Here is a 14,844-nt window from a genome sequence, read left to right on the forward strand (position 1 = left end):
AACTATGAGATTTATTTTATATTTTCTTTTCAGATTAATGAATATGTTTGTTCTCCTATGTTTATTTCCTATGATTTTTTATTTTAATTGCTAAAGCAGACTCTAAGCTATTATTATGAACAATCTATTGCTAAGTTTGCTATCAAAATCAAAGTTATGGTATATAAACTTGTGAAGCAACTGAGTTTAATAATTATGGTGGATCTACATTATTAATCTTTGGGAGAACATTCAAACAAATTAAACATGAACTATGAATAGTGATGTTGTCTAGATTAATTAATTTATCTAGTTCTTAAGGTTGCCATTGGATTAAATTACTATTGCGAACATTGTGCTTGTTTGATGATTAAAATTAGTTATACAATGGATCTGTTAACTAATCAACGTAACAAAAGATAAATATTCAGAGTATAAATTGACGTTTTATTTCCATTATCAGTTCTGATTTCTATAGGTGGACATTTACTACGACCAAGGTTTGTTTTCTTGATAAATTTATGTTTTCTTTGATTTAGCTTTGATTGTTTCTGTTTATTTACTATAGCATGGCATAAATAACTTCAAAAACCGTCTAGTTGCATATCTATAACATAAAAATCTGAACTAAAACTTCCTCCTAGGATCAACCATTTGCTTGCTTTATACTATCTTATTTATTTAAGCTAGGGTAATTAATTTGTGTGACCGCGACATTGTAATAGGCATCATGAGCTAAATTGCCAACAAGGTCAGAAAGGTAAAACAAAACAAAGACAAAACATCGTAACAGACATGATCAAACAAGAGCAATTACTTTTTAAACATGGAAGTAATAAGCTCAATTTTTTAATTGTAGAATTTATCCTTATCTAGTAGCCTCCTCACTAAAGCTCTTGCAAGAGTCTATCTAACTATATGAATAGACAAATGAGGTAACATCTCATCCTTCACTTTAACTTTTATCTCCATACTTTGTCCCTATCCTCATTCTCTAAGGGGTTGATGTAGATGTCATCTAACTTAAGATTTTCATCAATTAAAAGTATCTCTTTACTCATTACCTCTTTAATTCTCAGAGTACCTTGAATTAACATATGTATCACTTCATTGTGGAAATCTTGACATTGACTAATCATATGACCTTTTTTTAGTGATACTTATAGAAACTCTCACACATTAACCCATTCTTTTAGCTACTCTTCCTATATCTAGCTTTTACAAACATTTTATAGATCTTATCCATTTTACCTTTAAGGTCCTCATACCTCAAGTATTTAGGGCATTTATAATTCCACTACTTATAGCATGATTAGGCAGAGGATTTGTATTTATATTAAGAGCTTCATCAAATGTTATCCATCCTACTTTGATCAATTGTAAGAGCTTCATAAAAAAACATTGCTACATCTATATTTGGTTCATCTAAAAAGATGAAACGTGAATTTTCACATGAATAATCTTAATTCATTCATATTGCATTCATCACCATACTTATATTAGGATTACTATTATCATCAACAAACTCATGTATGTTGCTAGAACTAGAAGTTGTGATAATCAACCTTTCTAACATGGTTTTGTAGGGATTAGAAGGTTCTTTATGTGCAAATCATTTCTAACATGGTTTTGTAGGGATTAGAAGGTTCTTTATGTGTAAATCAACATAAGTATTTCTTGAAACCCTTTTTTAAGTACATATCATCATCACAAGATCTTTATGGTAAAACTTTTTATTCTTACACTTTGCACATGGACATATAATCTCATTGCCACTAAAATTCTTTGGATTATAAAGTATGAAATTAATAAAATTCTCAACTCCTTTAAGATAATCTTGCTTATGAAACCCTTCAAAAGAATCTCAATATATTCAAGAACAATCATTGATTACTTATGAAACCTATATAGAATATTGATGACAATATTTATTAATAATGTAACTATCAATTCAAAATTCAAACAATTATTCAAAATGAATTCACAATCAATAACTAATTATTATTTCTACACATTTAACTTTGCGTCAAAACATGAACTAAACAATAAAATTGTCGCACGTGGCGGCATCACGACGATCATCATTCCGAGTTGGGATTATCAGGAATGATGTTGGTTGAAAGGACAAGTAATTCTTGTCCTTTATTAGTATAAAAGGAAAATAATAGTTGTCACCTAGTATTTTGATAAAATAAAATTTTTATCAAAATGAAATTTTTGAATAATAATATTTTAGATAAAATTCCTCGTAAATTTTATCTTTGTATTAAAAGTGAATGAGTTGCATTATTCATTATAATATTTTGGATATTAAACTCATAATTTTTTTTTAATCTTTATACTAAAGGGAGTAGTAAAATTATTATCCTCAATAATATTTTGAATATTAACCACTTTTATGTTTTTTATCCTTCTATTAAAAGTAAATAATATAATTATTATCCCTAATAATACTTTGAATATTCATTCCTTTTAGGATTTTTATTCTTATATTAAATTGAATAATATTTCATGCCAAAAAATAATTTTTAAATAAAGGCCAAAATCCTTTGAAACTTTACAAATTTGTTGTAAAATCCATGTAATATTTTTTAAAATGCCAGTGTTTTAAATTTTCTTGAAAAAAGATGCTCAAATAAATTTAGGATTTTTTTTTTGTTATATGCAAGAAAATAATATATGTTTTATTTGTTTTTAGGATTTGTTTGGTAAAAACCAATTTTTGTAATAAAACTAACAAAAATAAGCCGAAAAGGTGTTTGTCATATACATCCTTAAACCAAAAGACCGTTAACAAAAATGGTAAACCAAACAAGCTATAAACCTTTGACTCATATTTTTTTGACTCGATAGACTTGACCAGACTAGGTTAACTCGATTGGGTTGACCCAAAATCTTTGGTTCAATCATAAATCGAACCAACAATTCTGATTTGTCTTGAAAACAAACCATAAACAAAACCAAAGCCAAAAAAACATATTAAACTTGCCAAAAACACAAAAACAAACTTGAACAAAACGAATCAAACACATAAAAAAAAATAAAGAACACGAAGAACACCAAGCATGAAGCCGAATGAACCCAACAACATTGACTCAGATTCAGACTAGATTTGGTCAAAACAAAAGCATATACATGTTGAAAATCATGCAATGAACAATAATCTAGCATCCAATCTCTTCAATTTTCAGTAAAAGTTGACAATTTTGTTAAAATAAATTTCAGTTCAAAACTGAAACCCAAGGCTTAAAATATATTGTAAACATGTTATTGATATAAAAAAAACACTAGATTACTTGTTATCTTGTTCAACGAAGTGTTTTAGGCAAAGAAATGGACCAAATTTGTTCAAATCATATAGCTAAAGCAATATTCTTGAGAAGAACATCAAGAACAACCTAGAAACTGAAATGCAACCCAACAACTTGGAACCCAACATAGACCATAATTGGTGAAAAAAAAGCACATACATGTTGGAAATCATGCAAGGAATAATAATCTAGTATCTCATATCATTAATTTCAACTAAAAAACCATGATTTTGTCAAAATGGATTTCAGTTCAAAACCAAAATCCAAGGATTATAATCAAATTGTAAACATGTTATTGATGCAAATAAACACTAGATTATTTGTTAATCATGTCCAAGGAAATGTTATGTGCAAAGAAATGGACCAAAAGTGATCCAAATCAAGGATCTAACGCGATGTTCTTCTTAAGAACATGAAAAACATTGCCCAAAAAACCCAATAAAAAACCCAGCAAAGGTAGCCATTTTGCAGCCTAGAAAATGGGCACCTTTGGCATCCAAAACATGTTTTCTTTGTCTTGAAAAGTCACACTGACATACATAAACATATTTGAACCTAAAATACTAACAAAAAACATCAAAACACCAAAATCCAGCTTGAGGTACCAAATTCAAAAAATAACAACTTAACAAAGCCTATATGTTCATGCAACATGGATTCAAAATTGGCCTTTTGAACCCATTTTATGCATGAATAGGCGTAGCAAAGTCTAGGTAAACACCCTTGTATTAACATTCATAAGCTAAGCAAAAAAACACAAACTAAAACAATATTATATGTCAAAAACAAACTAAAAACAACAACATATATATATATATATATATATATATATATGAAAAACTCAATAACAAAAAGGTGAGTGCAACATCATTGATTAAGCATCTAAAACCTCTTTTTTATGTTTGTAAACATAAATATATAACAAAAAATGAATAAAAAAACAACTAAAACAGGCAATAAGGGCTTGCTTTTAGATTAGAAGAATATCTAGAACAACTACTCTCTCCTTTTGTTTTTTTTTTTTTGGAAACTTTTGCCTCTGAACCTTATTATCCTTTCCAAGCCTAGGAAGAACTTTTTTCTTAGGTTTCTAGACCCTCTTTTCTTATGCTAACAAATTATTTTTTTTTTCTTTCATATCCTTTTCTCCTCTCCTCTTTGTTTTTTCAACCCTTTTCCCTTTGATTTTAGAGGGGTATTTATAGGGTTTTTAGGGAATTTTCAATCAATTCTTGACTTTTTTATCTTAAGGGAATGGTTGTGAACCCTTGATAGGAACTCATGAGAAGCCTTTGAGTGTGAACACACGAAAATAAAGTTATTTTTTTTACACAATTGTGTTTCATCCCTACTTGACTAAGCTACCCACTTTCAAGGTTTTGTTGGAATAATTCTGACATCATCATCGCCTGAGATTACCTGAAGTTGGTAAAGGGGGTGCATACCTTTTATTTGAATCCAAACTTACTCAATTAAAAGGTTTGTAACTTCATATTTATTCGTTTGAATTTGCCAATTCAATCAGCCAAAACTGTTAGAGCTTACTAAATTTTCTATTTTGAAGGCCTCATTAGAGTTATTTTGATGTTACTGTCACCTGAAACCACCTAAAGCTGGTAGAGGGATGCATATATTTTATTTGAATCCAACCTTACTCAATTTGAAGGTTTATAGCTTCACATTTATTTGTTTGAAGTTTCCAACTCGATCAGCCAAAAGTGTTGAAAACATAGGCCAAGTCGACCAAGTCATGTGTGACTTACCTTATCTTCTTTAAGTATGATGTCACATTATTTGGGTGGGATTAGGGTTTTTAATTTGGGATTTAAAAAATTTCAATTATATCCTTGTTCTTCCAATTATGGCACTTGCATTCTTAATTGCCTCTAAACTTTTAATTTCTTGCAATTTAACCCCTGTTAAACTCATTTGTCAGCCCCTAAGTTGTTTGTCTTTTTTATTTTGGTTTTTGGTTCTAAATTTATGCATTTGGACCCTCATTTAATCAACAAACTTCTAATTTCTTTATGCATTTGAACTGCTAATTTGCTCAATTTCAACTCTTACATTCACACATCTTTTCTAATTTGGTTCTTGGTTTTGGATTCTTTCAATCAAGTCTCTTAAAAATTACAATTTGACCCCCTAAAATTTAATTTCTTTCAATTAAAGCATAAATTGACTTTAAAAAATGAATTTGTTTTTGCAATTGAGCCATCAATAAATTCAATTAAACCTTCAAAAATTTTAATTGAGTCCTTAAACATTCAATTTTGAATTTATCTTCTCAAATTGATTTTTTTTTCCAATAAGACCTTCATCGGTCGAAAATATCCGTGTCAAATTTTTTAATCTTGTATATTTCATCTTCCTCAACCAATCTTCAGCAAATTTTTAAATGTTCTGGTATATTCTTTTTAGTTATATATATATATATATATTTTTTTTTTTCCTTCCAATATTGTTTTTGGATTTTTTTGTATTTTCTCTGTTTTTTTTTTTGTTTATGTGGGGCTCCAAAAAATTGGCAACAACAAAAATCATCCAAAAAAATCTATACCCAACTAATTATCCACTATTTATTTAATTAAAATTTATTCAACCTAAATCAATACCTTTTAGTTTAGATGAACTAAAAACAAAATCCATTTCACTCAATTCAAAATAAAGAAACCATAAAAATATAACCCCCCCCCCAACACACACACACACACACACACACACACACACACACACACACACATATATATATATATTATATCGATAAATAACACTAAAAATTTTATGTGCAATTAACTTAATGGTCGGTGCAATATATAATGAATTTGATTTAATAAAAAAAAATAACAATTAAAGTCTTAAATAGCTCTACATATAAGTTTAGAAAGAAAAAAGATTTGATATTAATCATATATAAATACAATAAAAATAGAAATGGTAAGATTATTAAAACTTGTCCACTTAGAGAATTCATTTGACTAATTTATATATAGAGTGATGGTTAAATTAAAAAACCTTATTGTAAAGTAAAGATTTATGTTTAATGCTAGAAACAACATCAACAACAAGAATTTTTTTTAACTTACAACAACAACAAAAATACTAATTCTATTACCATACAAAGGAATTTATATTTATTGTTCCCTTAATAAATGGTAGAATTGGAAGCATGATGAAATGCTGCCAATACTAAATAGCTAGCACAAGCCTTTCTTTTGAATTGTTTCTTGTTTCTTTATTTTTCAATTGTGTTTACTTATTTTACTTTACTTTTATGCAAAATTATAAACTCCATCATTCATATCATAATTCAATTTTTGACCTTTTTTTAAAAAAAATATATTAAAAAAAATAAATATAAAAAACAAAAAAAATCTAAAAAAAATATTTTTTATGAATTCATGCCATTTTCATGATTCTCAATGTCTTTTTCAAAAAATTCTGAAAAATCTTCAATATGCTTTCAATGTGTTTAACTATTAACATGTCAATTCTAAAGTCCTTGATTATTTTTCTCATCAAATTGATGTTGACATTGTCTTTTTTCAAATAATGACAATATAAAAAAAAGAATAAAATGAAAAAAAGAACCAAAAGAAAAAATGAGGAAAATAAAAGACCGAAGTGAAACTAAGTTGCTTGGTCCCCAAGCAATTGAAAGGAAAAGACAAAATATATGGCCTATAAAAACTGAAAAATCATGGAAGAAAAAGAGGGAGATTCAGTGAATACCATAAAATAAACAAGGGAGACTCACACTCTCCCATAAAAAAAAAAAAAAACATAACCCTTTATTCCTAACTTAGTCACCACTTACAAAAAAAAAAAAATTGGTTATTCTTTCTCCGTAACACCAGCCTACCCACACAAAGAAAATAACTTGACTTTTCATCACAAAAACATAATAACGTTTCACCATCCTAAAAAACAAAAGAAACTCTTGAAATTATAGTGGCCCTTTATCTTCTTGCAAGTGACAATCATCAACAACCACCTCTCACCCCTACTAATCATCATTTTTTCTTCCACCATGATTGTTCCTTCTCCCATGAGCTAATAATTAACACACACAAACACACACACGCATACAAAAATCATATATGACCAACTACCTTCAAATACAAAACTAAGGACCTCTCTCTCTTATTTTTAAGCTAGCCTCTCCACCCAATCACCAACCTTTCATCATCCATGTGAGTCCAACACCTGTTTTTAATGATTTCAGTGAAATATCCTACAATTAGGGATTAATGTCATGGTTTTATATATATATTCTAACTTTGCTGAAATCTTCTTTATTAGGGATTAAAGTCACCATTTTTTTATGAAAATTTCAACTTCGATGGAATCTCCTACAAAGTAGGGATTAAAATCATGATTTCATAGAAACTTTACTTTGATAAAATCTCCTAACAAGTAGGGATTAATGTTTTGATTTTATAAAAATTTCAAATTTGATAAAATCTCCTATAAAATAGGGATTAACATCAAGATTTTAATAAAATTCTAATTTCAAGAAAATCTGCTACAATATAGGGATCAATATCATGTTTTTTATACAAAATTTCTAACTTAACAAAGTCTTTTTTCGATGAATATCCTATTTTAAAGATTGACTGGTTTTAAGTAAATTGCAAATAAGCTCATAATTTTATAACATAGAATTACTTTGGAAAACACAAGAAAAGATAATTGTTCATTTGAAAGGATGCGGTAAAGATAATGTCTATCTTTCCTAAAACATAACTAGAATGACAACTCTATTGGGGATTAGGGTTGAGTCAATTGTTTGTGTTTATCTCCTTTTGATTGTTATTTATTCTTGAGCAATTATTTTATTCACATTGTTTATATTTAATTCATGAAATTTTATTTATTGCATTTATGTTACATGTTGGATTGCATATGCATACATGATTATTCATCTAAGTTTTTACACACAAAAGCTCTTGACTTAGGCTTGTCCTTTCTAGGAGTAGAAAGAGAGATTTAGATGGTAAATGTGATTCGTGTCTACTAATACTTGGTTGAACTCTCACCTAGATTGAAGACCACCTTATGTACATTGTATTGTGGAGTCTCTCCTAAAATTGAGTGTTTGAGGTTAAGAGACCAAGTTACCCACTAGTAGTTCGGGCAATCTAGGAGCTTGAAAAATCTCTAGGAATAGACAAGACCACCTTATGCTCGCTAGTATGCTTGAACAAAACCTACAATCCAAATAATTATGAGAGGGGCCATTGACATAGCCTACATTTACTGTATAACCTACACCTATGTAAGTAGCTTCCTTCACCCTTGTCCCATAAAATTTAAGGGTAAATGGCACATAAATTGAATCTCATAATTTGATTACTAATAAAAAAAAATGGTGTTGCTAGGGAAGCTGATCCAAGAAAGATTGTTGCATTGTTAACCCTAGTGTCATTGAACGTTGCCATTTTTTTTACTTTTCTAAAAAATATCAAAATCATATGTTCTCCTTATGTTTTGGGATCGCATCACATCTTTTTAATAAAATATTTTTTTTTAAGAAATATCAATAATGTTTTTATAAAAGTATACTTGGCTTTTTATTATTGCCCATTATTGGATAAATATAATGGTAAAAATGGCCGAACCCCAAGGCATGTTTTGCAAGGTGCTAGAGGAGCAATGCCCACCCTTTTAAGACTTATAAAATTGACTTTCACAACTCTATATGATCTAATGAATCTATTTAAAATATTGTGGTCAAATCGGTCTTGTGAAAACCGTTGGCTAAGATAATCCTAAAAAATCAAACTTTCTTTTTTATTTTGGAAATAACTCAATATAGGCTAAAACAATATTTTTTTTTATCTTGTTCATGGGTTGGAAAACGAATTAATTAAGCAATTCTCACTTTAAGGTGACTTACAAACTCGAACAAAAAAACATAAAATTGGAAAACCTATAGTTACCCACACACCATGTCTCTTGAGCTATGTTTTAACTATATTTAGAATGGTATGTAATGGATTTAGTAGCCATAGACTAACGAAACACAATTCTTTATAAGTCTGAACCATTATATTAAATGAGGTCCAAATCTATCAATCTTAAATCACTTGTGCTTGAAGTGATGGAATGTCATCTTTGTTTATCCCTTTCACATTCAAAAATTGAATATACCCTTTGTGGTTCTTATTTGAACTTGAATGTACTTTTTGTCATGAAAAAACCGACTAAGATCATACCCTATACTAGGGGTAGATAAAAATTTCAAAGATTAAGAGTTGATGAAAAGCCATGAGAAAATTAAAAAGAAAAATAGCTCAAGAAACTCAAACACTAGGGGGTATGCCCAATTTGTTTTTATAAAAAAAGACAGTCAAAGTCAAAATAAAATGAGGATGTCCCATCAAAGCAATCATAAAGGGCAAATCAAAAAAGAAAATATGATAAAAGAAAAAAAAGATTGAAATATATAATGAGTTAAGCAGATGGTATTGTCCTAGGTCTTTAGAACCTTGAAATACTCATTGACTTTATGAATCCCTTACTTTTATAGCAAAAAACATTAGCCTGCATTACTTGCTCTTAAAAGTCATTTCTAATCAAGTAAACAAGTAACTTGCACCAATAAATAGTGCTCTAAAAAAGCAAAAGACTTTTTCACAAGAGTCATAATATTATGAATAAGCTACATATTATTCATGCTAATAAAATAAATGCTAAAAAAGAGGCAAATTTTTATTGTTAGATCTCGAGCTTTCACTCGAGCCTCTTGAATTTGAAACCTCCAAGGCAAAGGATCACTCCATCATGTACCTTCACCAATTTCAATCAATAAAGCAAATTATCCTTTACCTAATGTTGTTACTTAATTTTGGACCCCACATGTTGGAGACGATGTATACTTTTTTTGAACTAAGTGTAGGAGTTTAGCTCATGTTTGCTAGAATATTGACAAAAGTAGAGAAATAAATATTTTTTTTTTCCGAAACTTTGTTTGAGTTGTGTTCTGCTCTCTTTATCCTTCCCCTTTGCTACCAAAATTGTCAGGTTTTCTTAGATTGATCTGGAGTCTTCATAATGCTAAATTCATTCCTTCTTTATCTGGTATTTAAGATTGGATAAATCCCTTAGAATTTGCATAAAAAAAAAAGAATTTGGTTCTGCTACTCATAATTTTTTGTTCCAACTTAGTCTTTGATTCTGACTTGGTTTCGTACAATATCTAACCATCCTAACTATATTTTGTCATTCATGACATGTTGAAAAATTGACCTACACCTTTATTGGGCCCTAGGGATCACTGTTCTTAGAACCGACTTTCAATCAGATTTGGATGCTCAGCATTGTCAGATCAACAACCTTTTGACCAACTAGATTACTGCCAGATTCTGTTTCTCTAAAATGATTTTATCTCACTTCAACTCCTTCATCAAAGTTGTAGTCCTGGATGCGTAGATAAATTTGGGCTTTTGAATCACTTGATTTCGATATCAAAAACTCAAGATATTATCGTTTGAATATCTAACGTGAAAGTAGAGAATTCTACCGCGAGAAGGATCCTGACCCAAGTTTTGCACTAAAAACTCTATTTTCGTCATAAATTTTATTGATTTGTTCTTAGGTCATACTCGCAGTCATATCAGAATTTTGGCATTGCTAGTTTATGAATTAGATCAGGAGAACCTTTTTGATTAACTAGATTACTGCCAGATTCTGTTCTCTAAAACGATTTTATCTCACTTTGACTCCTTCATCAAAGTTGTAGTCCTGGACTCATAGATAAATTTAGGCATTTAAATCACTTGATTTCAATATCAAAAGCTTAAGATATTCCCATTTGAATTTTCCATGAGAAGGATCATGACCCGAGTTTTGCACTAAAAACTCTATTTCTGTCATAAATTTTATGATTGTTGTTCTTAAGTCATACTCTCAGTTATATCAGGATGCCTGTCATTGTCAATTTCTAAATTAGATTGGGAGACCCTTTTTGATCAACTAGATTACTGCCAGATTTTGTTCTCTAAAACATTTTATCTCACTTCGACTCATTCATCAAAGTTGTAGTCCTAGACGCGTTGGGCTTTTGAATCACTTGATTTTGATATCAGAAGCTCAAGATATTCCTATTCGAATATCTAGTTTGAAAGGAGGGATTCCTGCCATGAGAAGGATTTTTGCCCGAGTTTGTAGGGACACAATTGCGATGCTTAGAGTTTAAAGATTAATTGCCGGCCAATTTGAAGCCCTTTTTCGGACCATGGACCAAATGGAAAAGGTGCTAAAATAAGGAAGTTGAATGAAGATAAAATTGGAAGGAATTTTTATGGAGGAAGAAATTGAAGAACCATGTTTTTTAATCTGCATAGCTAACCTGGTTTTTCTTTCCTTTTATCTGCAATTTTCTTGTTTGGTTTCCATGTTTCTTTCGCTTTAATGAAGAGCTGCAGACCACGTTTTTATTGCCTCATTTTAAAGGGAGTAGCTAGTGCTTCATGGTCCTAACTATGGAAGGAAAGAAAGGAGCCGCACCATCCCATTACTTGGAAAGAAATCACTGTTGATCACAGAATCAGAATCAAATATTCTGGTTTCCTATTTTTTGCTCACTCGAGATTACAACCTAGAATTAATGTAATATTTGTTTCCTAAATAGAGTTGTATGTTAGGCTACATAAACCTCTTATGCTAAGAGAACAAAAGAGCACGGAGAGGGACAACAAAAGAAAGATAAGAAAAATGCAAGAGGCAAGGAGTAACAAAAAACACAGATAATAGAGGGATTTTCTTTCTTGCATTCTTCCGTTACTGTGAGGCAGAGAAAAAAAGAAAGAAAGAAAGAGTAGAGAAAACAAGAAAAGAAAGATAGAAAAAATGCGTCTTTGCTCCATTTTTTTGCAAATAAAATCTGCAGAAACAGGAGAAGAAAGTGTAGGAATTAGTAAAGAGAGTGACGAAGACATAGAGGAAAGAAAGAGGCAAAAAGCAGACACAAATACATAACAGAAGGAGAAGGACGAACACAAACTGAGCAACCATCACGCTTTCAATGTCACTGCAGTTTCTTCATCTCCAGGTATGTTTTCTCTTCACCTTTTGCATGCTTTGTTTTTCTTTGTGTTTGCACTTTTACATTTGTGTTGTTTTGTGTCTATACTATTCAAGTGAATTAATTCACTTCAATAGTAGCTCTCCATTCACAAAAAAGAATTGTGCCCCTTTTGTGTCCGGCGAGGTCACTTGCTAGGGCAGGTGACCTGGCTGGGCCTACCTTTTTTTTCTTAAAAAAAAATGAAAGAGAAAGAGATTTATGATTTTTGGCATATTTATTTTAAGGTCTGAATTTTTTTCATTGTTAAAAAAAAATCAATCTCATGTTTAGAATACCCGGTTTTCAGCACAATGTAACAAATATACATATATATAAAAAATGTTTTCTTGTGTGTTGCATACGACTAATATTGCAAGTTTTGAAAATATGTTTTCGCATGGATTTCTTAAACACAACAAAAATTATTTTCTTGCATTTCTGGCATTTTGCAACATGTTTGTAAAACTCCAAAGGGTATTGACCAATATTCCAAAAAAATAAAGAATCTTATTTTGGAGGGAATTCATCTATTATTCACCATTAATGTTTGGATAAAGAAATTCGAAAAGGATGAATATTCAAAATTTTTAATTGGAAAAACTAGTTATTATTCACTGTTAATATTTGGATAAAGAAACCCTAAGTGGTAAATATCCAAAATAATTTTCTAGGGATAATAAGTCATCACACATCCTTGAAAGAAGCCTTGATTATAATCGAGGACATTTCAATTTTTTACTCCACGGTTTACGAGCCGTGAGAGTATAAAACACTAAGGCAAAAATAGGCTTTTAAAGCGCCTTAAATTTCTAAATTTTTGTCCCTCCTCCTTGTGATTTACGAGTCGCAAACTCTTGAAATACTAAAGGATAAATGAGCTTTTAAAGCACATGGAATCTCCTTGGATTTCTATCTTAATAAATTTACTTTGAATCAAACTTAGAAAAACTGATGGGATTAGTAAACACCAATACCATAGCAATTATAAAGCAAACCAAACACCAAGCAGCTTACCTTAGGTAAGGTGTACTAGGGGTGCTAATACCTTCCCTATACACAGTTAGTCCCTTGCCTTAGAATCTCTTAAAGACCAATTAGGGTCCCTAGTGACCAAATACTAGGTTGCAACTCCTTTACACAAAAAAAAAAAACTTGAAATCAATCGAGGGTCGCCGCGCTCCGCCGCAAGGGTGTGAAACCTAAAGAATAAAAAAATTTAAGGGAGTTGTAAGAAATTTAAAATAAAATTGTTTTAAGCTTAAATCAAAATAACTTCTGATGATAAAATGCAAGAAAGTAAAAATTTTAGAAAAATCATATGAGCTATTAATAGCCTAATTTTGAGCTAACATTGCTTTATTAACCTATACCTTATCAATCATCAATAAAATACTAGTAAAATTGCAACATAGTGTTGAAAGATATACCTTGGGTCTCAACTAAAGAAATACTTTCCAAGTTACATCTTAGTGATTTTATACCACTTGTGAGACAAATAACGACACAATCAGTCAAATTTATAAAGTGGTATTAAAAAATAAAAAAATGATTTCTTAAAAAATTTTAAATGACTAATTTTACAAAGTTCTTGATAAAAAAATGATGATGCATGCATTCTTTTTCATAATTTATGGAAGGACGAGGATATCTAGGTTAGATAAGGGCCATTTAGCTTAAAGAATCTTATGGTAATATAATAGTCTTATTATGTTACTGTATGAGTGTTTTTTGATGATTGCTAAAAGGACCATACAACCAAAACAACAAGAGGAAATTTAGTTTGAAATAGTCTATGTTAGTAGGTGATATGAAGAAGTCTATTACAAAGTATGAGTAACAGGGCATCACTATTCCAGATAATGAGTGGGTATTGGTGCAACAATACCACACTTGGGGGTATAATTAAGCTGGGGGGAAAGTCAGGATTTAGAAAAAAAAGTTGGTCCTTTTTGAATGTTCAATCTAACAAAAAATTCTTGTAGAAAACAATAGGGCAATGGTCACTATTAAAAATAGCCCAAGTTGTAAGCCTTCTGATTCCTTCATTGCTCACATAGCTTGTGCATATTAGCATCAAAATAGATGTTTGAATCTATCCGCAGCCTAGACATTGTTTAGTGTTCAGCTCATATCTCGAGTTCTAGAAGTCTGAATGAGCTCTGGTTTTTAGAATCAGCAAATCATCGTGGTCGGGTACTAGCTGAGAGAAAGATTCATTTAGCATATGGGGGAGGCAGCCTTGGGTTAATGGGGAGTGTGTCAATAACTGTATTTTTAGGTAGCAGTCAAGTTTTGGGTGTCATTCCAACGACTTTGGCTAAAATGGACATCATTGGAAAACTAGTTGGAGAGGAACTATAGGTCTCCATAATGTTTGAACGATTGTCTGTAATGTTTGAACATGTTGACGACTTCATTGCCTTACCAGGTTGTCTAGGCACTTTAGAAGAGATATTTCATATTTCCTATTGGGTCTAACTGAAC

The sequence above is a fragment of the Populus alba genome, chromosome 1 (genome assembly GCF_005239225.2).
Source record: "Populus alba chromosome 1, ASM523922v2, whole genome shotgun sequence".
In the NCBI taxonomy this organism is placed as follows: domain Eukaryota; kingdom Viridiplantae; phylum Streptophyta; class Magnoliopsida; order Malpighiales; family Salicaceae; genus Populus; species Populus alba.